The following is a 12,326-nucleotide window of genomic DNA, read 5'->3' on the forward strand; positions in this document are numbered from 1 at the left end:
CCCACCCGGTGGACCCCCGGGACCCTTCCGGTGGTCCCGGTACAATACCGGGTGACCCCGAAACTTTCCCGATGGCCGAAATACCACTTCCTATATAGTTTTCTTTACCTCCGGACCATTCCGGAACTCCTCGTGACGTCCGGGATCTCATCCGGGACTCCGAACAACATTCGGTATGCTGCATACTCATATTCATACAACCCTAGCGTTACCGAACCTTAAGTGTGTAGACCCTACGGGTTCGGGAGACACGTAGACATGACCGAGACGGCTCTCGGGCAATAACCAACAGCGGGATCTGGATACCCATGTTGGTTCCCACATGCTCCTCGATGATCTCATTGGATGAACCACGATGTCGAGGATTCGAACAACCCCGTATTCAATTCCCTTTGTCAATCGGTACGTTACTTGCCCGAGACTCGATCGTCGGTATCCCAATACCTCGTTCAGTCCCGTTACCGGCAAGTCACTTTACTCGTACCGTAATGCATGATACCGTGACCAAACACTTGGTCACTTTGACCTCATTATGATGATGCATTACCGAGTGGGCCCAGAGATACCTCTCCGTCATACGGAGTGACAAATCCCAGTATCGATCCGTGTCAACCCAACAGACACTTTCGGAGATACCTGTAGTGCACCTTTATAGTCACCCAGTTACGTTGTGACGTTTGGTACACCCAAAGCACTCTTATGGTATCCGGGAGTTACACGATCTCATGGTCTAAGGAAGAGATACTTGACATTGAAAAAGCTCTAGCAAAACGAACTACACGATCTTGTGCTATGCTTAGAATTGGGTCTTGTCCATCACATCATTCTCCTAATGATGTGATCCCATTGTCAATGACATCTAATGTCCATAGTCAGGAAACCATGACTATCTGTTGACCAACGAGCTAGTCAACTAGAGGCTCACTAGGGACATGTTATGGTCTATGTATTCACACGTGTATTATGATTTCTGGACAATACAGTTATAGCATGAATAAAAGACAATTATCATGAATAAGGAAATATAATAATAACCCTTTTATTATTGCCTCTAGGGAATATTTCCAACACTTCCATCCCGTAGTTTTCAGAGGCACTTCTTCATCGTCGTCTAGAAGCTCAATGACGTCCCGCGGAGCTACAACAAAACACAACCATAGGAGCTCAATCGACCGATAACCCAGTCGACGAAACAAGTTCAGGATTGCAAGATCATACCAGCTTTAGAAGTAGCCACATCGTTAGTCTCTTCATCACCCTGGGCCTTGTCAATATCCATGGAGGTCCCGAAAGTTTTAGCACTGAAAAGTTCATAATCCACTCGGTCAGAGCAGAAGTATGAGTCAGTAGGAAAATACAAAAAGATATAACACTCATGTAGAAGCAATAGGAACATCCATCTTGATCTTGGCAAGGTCTTCCGAGACTTTGAAGGGGCAACCTTGGGCTGCTTGGTGACCTTCTCCGACGGCTCCGGGGTCGAAGTCCGAGTGCGCTTATGCACTTGCGTACTCGAAGCCATAGTTTTGCTATGCCTGCCCGCTGGATCATGGAACTGCTTGGATCGACGCTCTGTGCGAGGTGGTGAGTCGACCTCCTCTTCTTCATCGTCCGACTCATCATTCTCTTCCTCATCTTCATCATCAGGGGATTGCCAGCCGGCACTTTCGTCTGCGCTATCCGCTAACTCCTGGACTTTCTCCTGGGCTTGTTCCCCGTTCGACATTGAATACATCTCAGTATAAACCTACAAGGCAAGAAGTTAATCAAACATCAAGCGAATTCAGAAACAGTTGCAAGACAGATTGAAGTACACTTGGTAGCACGGATCAGACCTTGTTCGGCTGGTTGTCAGTGTCGAATGGATCGACTCTCCTAGCCCCCCTAGGTTGTCTTTGTTCCCGGTAATGCTCCTTAGCCACAGGGCCGCCGTCTCATCGAAAACCTCCTCTGGGTGGACCCGAGCGGTGTCGTTGGAGCCCGAGTACATCCACATAGAGTGGTCACGGGCTTGGAGCAGCAGGATGCGTCGACTGAGGAACACCTCCAACAAATCCATGCCAGTTACACCCTGACATACCAACTGAACTACCCTCTTGACCAACATGTCCGTCTCTACTTTCTCTGCTGCAGTCACAATCAGTGAAGAAGGTTGCTGGACTCGATCTAGGGAAAAGGAAGGAAGACCGGTCGACTGGCCTGGGGTTGCAATGTCCTGGCAATAGAACTAGGTCGACTGCCAACCCCTAACCGACTCGCGAAGTGTCATGGGAGGAAAAGTGCTCCTCTTCCGCATCTGAATCCCTAAACCCCCGCACATCTGGATCACGTGTGTCCTCTCATCGTTCGGGTTTGCCTTCTTCACGGTTTGGGAACGGACTGTGAAAATGTGTTTGACGAGACCCTAGTGCGGTCGACAACCCAAGAAGTTTTAGCACATAGAGACGAAGGCAGCAAGACACGTGATGGTCTTGGGAGAGAAATGGTGGAGTTGAGCACCGAAAAAGTTCAGAAAGCCCTGGAAGAAAAGATGCGGGGGAAGGATGAAACCATGGTCGACGTGGGTGGCAAGAAGGACACACTCACCCGCCCACGGCTGAGGCTCTAGCTCGTTCCCCGGCAGCCTCGAAGTCTCGGCGGCGATCAAGCCCGCGGTGGCCAGATCTATGAGATCTTGAGGCTGGAACGTAGAACGGATCCAGTCTCCCTGAATCCAACCCGGCGGCAGCCCGAACTTCGACAATGACCCCTGATACATCTTCTTGCCCTTCGCCATTGCCGTCGCCTTTTTCGCGCGCTCCAGCGTCGCTGTCTTATCCTTCACCATAGTGGCAAGCTGCGCACTGGCGGAGCGGCGGCATCGAGTGTGAAAGGGGATGCGGTGGAGAAGTAGAGGAAGAAGAAGGGGAATGGGAGCGCACAGTGCAGACGCATCGGCCCTGACGCCTTCACTACTAGGAAAAGGGCTATACCTAATATGGACATTAATGGCGCACCACATATGTGGTGTGCCACTGCTATATAGCAGTGGCGCACCATGTGTAGGTATGTCATTAGTGTCCATATCACTAATGGCGCACCACACCAACGGTGCGCCACTACTAACATTTTTTACCAACACTAGTAATGGCGCACCAGGGTCTAGTGCGCCATTACTAGTTTTAACTAGTAATGGCGCACCACACACTCTGTGCGCCACTACTGATAATTTTTTTTTACTTTTTTTTTCAAAACTATTAATGGCGCACTAGGGTATAGTGCGCCATTACTAGTTCAAACTAGTAATGGCGCACCCCAACCATGGTGCGCCACTACTAACAATTTTTTTTTGCAAAACTAGTAATGGAGCACCACATAACAGGTGCACCATTAGTAACCAGGGTTACTAATGGTGCATTTTAAGGTGGTGCGCCATTGGTAACCTGAGAGTAGCTAGATATTTTGGACAACCACCTACCACACTCACTTTCCCCACTTCATTCTCTCCACCTCCTCCTCCAAGCTTGTCTCGGGTGCCTCCTCCTCCTCACCTCATTTGCACCATAGATTCATCCAAATTAAGTGGTTAAATTTCCTTTTTTTGATAGGTAAGTAAGGGGAAATCTTTCTTTATGTTGTAGATCTACTTTTTTCTCCCTCCAACAACGTGCACATGCACTTTTTATGGCCTAGATCTACGTATGTTTGTGGTGTTGCATATGTTTGTGTTTGCAGGTACCGGTATTTGAAATGCGATAGTTGCTAATATTTTACCGGAATGTTGATTCATTTCCGTTTTAGCGAGAATTTGGCACTATGCATTCTTTTTGGTCCTATTTTTAGGCAAAGTCATGACAAAACTTTTTTTTGGTTCTAAAATATCGTTTTGCTCTACCCGCAGGCGACCATGGTCCGCATGATGACGGACGGCATTGTGAATAGGTTTTTGCCCTCCACAAAGGCTGAGATGCTTCAAAAGAATGAGACGGAGATAAGATGTCCGTGTCGAAGATGCAAGCTAAAGAGCCTTATGGACCCGGATTCCGTACAGGTGCGGGACCACCTGCTCTTGCATGGTTTCATTGATTGCTATCAGTGGCAAGGTGATGAAGATGATTATGAGTCGACCATGGGGACCGGGCAAGAAATGAGGAAGGGAAGCAAGACAACCACGGTGAGGGCGGGCGAGAAGACGAAGAATCTCCAGGACATGATCACGAAGTAGATGTAGTACACAGTCATCATGTAGAAGATGCCGTACATGATTATGAGGAAGATGCCGGAGCAGACGAATGGCATGATCATGAAGATGAAGATGCTGGAGCTGACGTCGATGACCATCGATGGGATGGGTGCAGGACCCTCATATTCAAGATCTGCTTCTCAAGCAGACGGATAACGCAAGAGCTGCCGCCCGAGAGAAAGCCAAGCTGGATCAACTGGATATAGACGCAGTTACTCCATTATATGAAGGATGCAGGCCCAAGGATACCCGCCTGAAAGTAATGCTCATGGCTCTGGAGATGAAGGTAAAACACAAAATGAGCGACGCATGCTTCGACGAGAACATGTCATTCTGGCACAACGTCTTCCCAAGGGGAACAAGTGCCCGACCATTTCGAGGAGGCGAAGAAACTCGTGTGTCCTCTAGATTTACCGCATGTGAAATACCATGTGTGCATGAACAATTGCATCATTTATTGGGACGAGCACGTGGAGTCTACCATATGTCCGGTGTGCGATGTCACTCGATACAAGAAGAGGAAGAAAGCTCCTCGAAAAGTGGTGTGGTACTTTCCGATCACTCCTCGTCTGAAGCCGTATTTCACGGACCCTAAGGTAGCAAAGCTCCTGCATTGGCATGCGGATAGGGAGGAGAAGAAGCGAGAAGATGACGGAAATGATCCGGAGATAAATAAAAAAGACAAGATGCTGAGTCACCCTAAGGATGCGAGCCACTGGAAAGCGTTGAACTTCGAACACCCAGAATTTGGGGACGATCTAAGGAACATTGTGCTGGGCGCGAGCACCGATGGAGTCAATCTGTTTGGCAGCCACAGAAGCACACATAGCACCTGGCCTGTGTTTGTGTGGATGTACAACCTTCCCCCCTGGTTGTGCATGAAGAGGAAGTACATTCACATGAGCATGCTAATTGAAGGGCCGAAACAACCAGGGAACGACATCAATCTGTATATGGGGCTGCTGAAAGAGGAGCTAGACAAGCTGCTGAATATTTCCCTACGAGAGCCGCACTACTCACAACGGTGCACGACTATCTCGGTTATGGATATGTCGTGGGGCAGGTGGTCCACGGATTTTCTGGATGCGTCAGGTGCATGGATGACACAATGTATCGCCAGCTAGATAGAGATCCCGGGTCTTCAAAAACCGTGTTCATGGGACACTGAAGGTGGCTTCACGACGATGACTCATGGAGAAAAGCCAAGGATCTGTTCGATGGTGAAACCGAACCCCGAAGACGCCTGCGTACGATGAGCGGCGAGAAATAGACGAGCTATTGAAAAATTGGAAAGAGTGCCCACTGCTGGGAAAGGCGCCAGAGCCGGGAAAGAAGGGAAAGGCGCCAGATCCGCAACTGAAGGTATGGAAAAGGAGGTCTATTTTCTGGAACTTGCCATACTGGAAGATCCTCCGTGTGCCTCACAGCCTTGATGTCATGCATATCACGAAGAACCTATCTGAGAGTCTGCTTGGTACCCTGCTCAACATGCCAGAGAGGACCAAAGATGGGCCGAAAGCAAGGGCAGACTTGAAATCAATGGGCATCAAGGACGAGCTTCACGCTAATGATGATGATGATGATGATGATGATGATGATGATGATGATGATGATGATGAGGTGAAGGACATGGAAAGTCGTCGCAAAGGGAAAAAGGCCAAGAAGATCGAAAATGACTTCCCTCCCGCGTGCTTCACTCTAAGTCAGGAGGAGATTGAGCAGTTTTTCACCTGCCTCGTAGGAGTAAAAGTTCCTTACGGTTACGCGGGGAAGATAAGAAGATACCTAGACTCAGCGAAGCAGAAGTTCAGCAGGATGAAGTCTCACGACTGTCACGTGTTGATGACACAGATACTTCCAGTTGCAATTCATGGGATCATGGACGCGCACGTCCGTGAAACGCTTTTTGGCCTATGCAACTTTTTCGACGTCATCTCTCGAAAGTCGGTTGGCATGAGGCAACTCAGAAGGCTACAGGAAGAGATCATGGTGATACTATGCGAGCTTGAGATGTACTTCCCTCCCACATTCTTTGACATTATGGTGCATCTGCTGGTCCATATCGTGGAGGATATCATCCAACTCGGGCCAACGTTCCTGCATAGCATGATGTCGTTTGAAAGGATGAATGGTGTCATCAAAGGATACGCTCGCAACATGTCACTTCCAGAGGGAAGCATAGTCAGGGGCTTTTTGACCGAAGAGTGCATCTCCTACTGCATGAATTATCTAGGCATTGAGAACCCCGTTAGTCTGCCCGTCAACAGGCACCTCGGCAGGCTCGCTAGATGGGGTCACCGCGAGGGTCGCCGTGAAATTCATGTCGACTTCGAGGGTCGACTCGCCGACTTTGAAAGAGCTAACCTAGTCGCGCTACAACACATAGACGTGGTCGATCCTTGGGTGGTAGAGCACAAAACCTTTATTGATAATACATACAATGACCGAGGCCAACAGAGGACGGACGGAGATATAATCAAAGAGCACAACTCATGTTTCATGCGTTGGTTCAAGGAGAAGCTTCTGTCGTACCCTTTACATGAGGATTCTTCCGTGGAAGAAAAACTCAAATTCGCCTTGTCACAGGGCGCTGAGCACAACCTGATGACCTATGAGGCGTACGATATCAACGGCCACACATTCTACACCGAGCAAAAGGACATGAAGAGTGATGGTTATCAGAACTCCGGGGTAACGATGGAATCCTACACAGGTAACGACAAGGACAGATACTACGGAAGGATCGAGGAGATCTGGGAGCTGAGCTACGCTGGAGAGAAGGTCCCGATGTTCCGTGTTAGATGGGCTAAGAGCGTCCTAAAAGAAGACCAGTATTTCACCACCATGGTTATACCCGAAGCCAAATCCAAGACCACGGGCGCAAACGTCACCTCGAAAAATGATCCATGGGTACTGGCTTCCCAAGTGGACCAATGCTTCTTCATTACCGACCCGTCAAAGCCCAGTCGTGTTGTCGTGAGGAGAGGCAAAAGGAAGATCATCGGAATGGATGGAGTCGCCAATGAGCAAGACTTCGACAAGTACGGCGACCCGAAGATGGAACGTGACGACGACAATGATGTGCCATACACCACAACAAGAAGCAGGACCACCCTACCTAAAGGACGTCCGTTCAAGAGAAGAACTCCATTTGCGAAAAAGAAGGGCAAGAAGATTGTGAAAAGATAGCTAGCTAAGATCGATTATATTTAAATTGTAGTCTTCATTTCTCGATTGTATTTCGACACATTGAAATGATATTTCTTTTGTTCTAGTCCTCGTGAATATTTATTTATGTTTATTCTGGTATTTATGTTGATTCTGGTATACCAATTTTTATTTGATGATATTTTTTGAACTCATGAATATTTTTAAATTTCATGGGCACATTTTGAATTCATGAATATTTTTTCAAATTTAATGATATTTTTCATATTCATAAATGTTTTACTAATTCACAAATGAATGCAAATAAAAATCCAAAAAAACAAATTTGATGATATTTTCAAATAACAAATTTGATGATATTTTTTCATATTCATAAATATTTTCAAATAACAATTTTGATGATATTTTTCACATTCATAAATGTTTTCAAATTTTATCGTCGTTTTCTAAAAAATTATTAGATGCCACTAAAAATAAAAAAAAGTTAGTAATGGCGCACCAGGAGAAGGTGCGCCATTGCTATCAAGGTACTTATAGCGCACCCCTACGAGGTGCGCCATTGGTATACCAATTTTTATGATATTTTTTCAAATAACAAATTTGATGATATTCTCAAATAAAAAAATTGATGATATTTATTCATATTCATAAATATTTTCAAATAAAAAATTTGATGATATTTTTTCACATTCATAAATGTTTTCAAATTTAATCGTCATTTTCTAAAAAATTATTAGATGCAACTAAAAATAATAATAAAAAAGTTAGTAATGGCACACCAGGGAAAGGTGCGCCATTGCTATCACTATGTTTATGGCGCACCCCTAGATGGTGTGTCATTGCTAACCTTCCCCCCTCTATGTAGGTGTGTTCTGTCCATCTCGCTGTCCCTCCCTCGCCAGATCCCCCTCGCCCCCCGCGCCCGCTCCACCGCCGCCGCCGACCCCCCGCACCCGACGACCCCCGCGCCCGCTCCGCTGCCGGAGTTGCCGTTGGAGCACTAGGAGGAGGAGGCCCGCGTCCACCAGAAGAGGAGGCCCGAGCACCTTGCGACCTCCCCGCCGTCTATCACTGCCTCTCCCAAGCTCGCCGTCTCCACCCTCCGTCATCTCCGCTCCGGCCACCACTTCATTGTGGTTAGGTAATCTTCATTTCCCTCCTCCCTCTGCCTCTCTTCTCCTCTCTTCCTCCTCTCCTCCTCTCCTCCCTCCCTCTCAGTTCTACCACAGTATCGGCCACTCCCCTGTTTTCGAGGTCGATTTCACGCGATCGGATCTAGTAGCCTCCGGCCACCCCATGCCGCCATCCCCCGCCGCGTCCGCGTCGGTGAGCCGCCACCTGCGCCTCTGGTGGCGTCTCCGCGGCCGGGCCGGCGCCGTCGCGGCCACCTTTGCCGCCGCGCTGCTCGCCGCGACCCTCCTCCTCTCGCTCTCCTACTTCGCCTCCCTGCCCCTAGCGCCCTCCTCCTCATCCACTCTCATCGGCCTCACCCTCCTCCACCGCGCTGAGGAGAAGGGCGCGCGTGAGTCCCCTCCTCTCAGCTCCTCTCCCCCTTCTGTTTCCATTGGCTCTTGTACACTTTGCTTACTGCAGCACTGCTTGCTACTACCGTCTTAGTCAGCTAGTCTGCTGGTGCTTGTCGTGCTTGACTGAATTTTTTCTGGGTTTGAGTGTGATTTCTGAATTTCATGCTTGTGGTGATGCAGTGTGCTTGGACGGGAGCGCCGGGGTACCATCTGCAGAGAGGGTACCACTTGGAGGTATGTAGATTATCATTACCAAATTTTTTATACAGAACCATGAGTTTTCTTCGAAGCTTAGCGTTGATCAGTGCTCAGCTTAGCTTGGACAATGACTTGTTTGGATTGGTAGTCCTTGAAGAGGTTGTTTCATGTCTCAATAGTAATAGGAGTGTTCAGATTAGGACAGTGTTGAAAACAAATAGGCACTATTTGGATATCTTGAAAACATATCATTGGGTACATACATCATTAGTGTATAGTGATGTGACTTCCATGTGGATAACAACATCACAAGGTTATTCATCTATAGTGAAACATAATGCTATGGCTAGTAGCCAGAGGGACTATCACTTGCTAATTTGATGCACTCAACTGTCAGTTACTAGTTTCCACGGTAGTTTATCGTGCTAGTGGTTGTTTGTTTGTTGCCACTCCTTGCTGCTAGTTCCTCAACGAGTTCTGCTCAAAATTAGCTCAACAAGTTCTGCTAAAATCACTTTTGTTAGAGCTTTATTATTTTAGCAAAACTGATAGATTTAGTTCATTGATATGCTTCCTCTGATCTTCTTTGGCAAGAGGCCGAGAGGTGGTAGCAAATAGATTTAGTTCATTGGTACAGATAAATTTTGTTAATATTCTTCAGGAAGCTTGCTTGAGCTGTTTATATACTTGCTTGCTTGCTAGCAAAAATAGTAGCTTTGTTTATGGTGTTAACTAATTCATGCCACCAAATGGTAGAGACAGAGACCAGGTCTCTTCTAGTTTCCCATGAATTTATAAACCATGCATGGTATCAAGTGAGCCATGCACAGCCATGAAAACAGCTTGCTTGCTACTGTTTTAAATAGTTAGTGGAATGAATTGCTTGCTTGCTACTGTTTTTAGCTATTGTTTTTATTCAAAAATTATTGGAGTTTATATCATATATATTGCTGGCATGTATTTCATATGTTCTATAGCATTAAGGCTAAATAGCATGCCATTTTTGGTTTTGTCTCCGACCATCGTGTCGTGATGATATTGTGGGGTGTTGTGGGGTTGCAGCGGGGCGGGGTGGGACAATGATTTTGCAGGTACCCCCAGAGGCCCTTGAGTTTACCGGAATGTCGATTAACTTCCGTTCCGGTAAATTTGGGTACTCCATATGTCCTATTTTCAGCAAAGGTCATGCTGAAATTTTCCATGAATTTTAGCATGACTTTGCTAAAAATAGGACATATGGGGTACTTGCGACTAATGCATGGGCCGGGGTATCTTAGTACTTAATTAAGTAGGATCAACTGTTTTTTTGTCCATCACTTGATAAACTACATGTATGTGTATTTAGCATGACTTTCTTTAGGCAACACAGTGGGTGATCTTCCAACTGCATTTTTTTCAAAGAAGCTGCAAATGAATGAAATTGGCTCACTGTGCCAAGGGAAATCAGGCTCAATGTAGGACAGATGCAGTTGATTTGTTGTTCTTATGGAACAAATAATAGATGTTTAACTGAAACCATTTACTGTAGGACTTGCAAGCAGTTGTGATTGCAAGCAGTAGCCCTTCTCTCTTCTTCTCATTTCTCTCATCTCAAGCAGTTAAAAACTTTATTTAATTAAAACTACTCCACACAAAATTAAATGAAACTTTTCAAACAAAAATGATCATATATATATGGAGTAAAGTTTTAGTATAGTTCCAAGCACAGTAAAGTTTTAGTAATGTTATGGAGTACTGAATTTTGCAATTTTGGTTCTCTGTAATTTTGCAATATTGCTTGAAGTCAGTAGTGCTTTAATCTGTGAAAATTGGAGTAGGATTATTGCTTGTTCTGTAGTGCATTTTTGCTAGGGACCTGATACTCCATAGTGGTGCATTTTTACTGCAACCTAAACTGGAGTAAACTAGAGTAGGACCTGATACATTTAAGCCATTTGCTAGCACTTCTTGACGAAGACAAATCCTAACAATTTCTATAGATTTCCAAAATTCAGTTTTGTACCCCACACCGAAGCCCCAAGAAAGAAAACCTCAATCTGAAACAGATGATCAATTTTTAGCCCTCGGATTAGTTTAGTATTTTTTCACACACTCAGACACCCTTGTTTGCCATGTGTGTGAGAGAGATAGTGAGAGGAGAAAAGAAGAAGGGGGTTAGGAAGGGACTTGGACCTTAGCAACAACACACTAACAGGTTCCATCCCAAAACACCTAGGCAATATCACAAACATCTCTCAATTGTTCCTTCACAATAACCAACTTTTTGGCGACATTCCTCGAGAATTAGGTTATTTGGTCAACTTAGAGATCTTGTTGCTTGACAATAACCAACTTTTTAACCAATTTTTTTTCCTATTTAGAGCGAACATGGACCACAACGATGAGGCCGATGGTTTGGGCAAGCAATTCTGGGAGTTGTCCCAGGAGATGGAGGAAGAACCTCACCGCTATGAGGACGCCGCGGAAGACACCGATCCCGACTACACAACACCTAGTGACGTCGGGGATGACACCACTGATGGTGCCGCCGAGGATGCCACCACTGATGATGGCAGCACACGCACAGATGGCAGCCAACCGAAGAGGCAACGGAAGGACCGGCGCCCGAACATGCTCGGCACCGTCAAGCAGGAATTTACCAAAGTGTCCTCCAGTGGGCATCTAACGGCGCCCAAAGAATTAGTCAGTGGGTACTCGGGACAACTCGGGTGCATTCTCCGGAGCACCGTCCCGATCAACACCGAGAACCTAAGGCATCGTGACCGAGGGAATTTGCGCAACCTCCTCTTCACTAAGTTGCACGAACGATACAAGTTCCCCCGTGACGTCGCAAACACATGCCTCTCAGGGAATAAAGTGAACAGTGCCGCCCTCACGACGATGAGCACGGCCCTGGCTACTTGGAGAGCCGCGGTGAGGAGAAGGATTCTAAGAGGTGATAGTTATGAGAAGATCAAGGAGACAAATCCTTCGATCAGCGACGCTGACTACAAGGAGTTCAAGATCAAGTACGAGAGCAACACAACTGCGGAATCAAGTCAGTGGGGGAAAGATATGTGGGACTTGAACTTAGGGGTCCACAAACTCGGTCCCGACGGTTACAGAGTGGCAGAACCTATATGGGACAAGAAGGACATTGAGCGTGCCGAGCAAGGCCTACCGCCCCTCTTCGATAAATACCGTGACAAGCAGACCAGGAACTATGTCAGGGA

Source organism: Triticum dicoccoides, chromosome 7B, assembly GCF_002162155.2.
Source record: "Triticum dicoccoides isolate Atlit2015 ecotype Zavitan chromosome 7B, WEW_v2.0, whole genome shotgun sequence".
Taxonomy (NCBI): Eukaryota; Viridiplantae; Streptophyta; class Magnoliopsida; order Poales; family Poaceae; genus Triticum; species Triticum dicoccoides.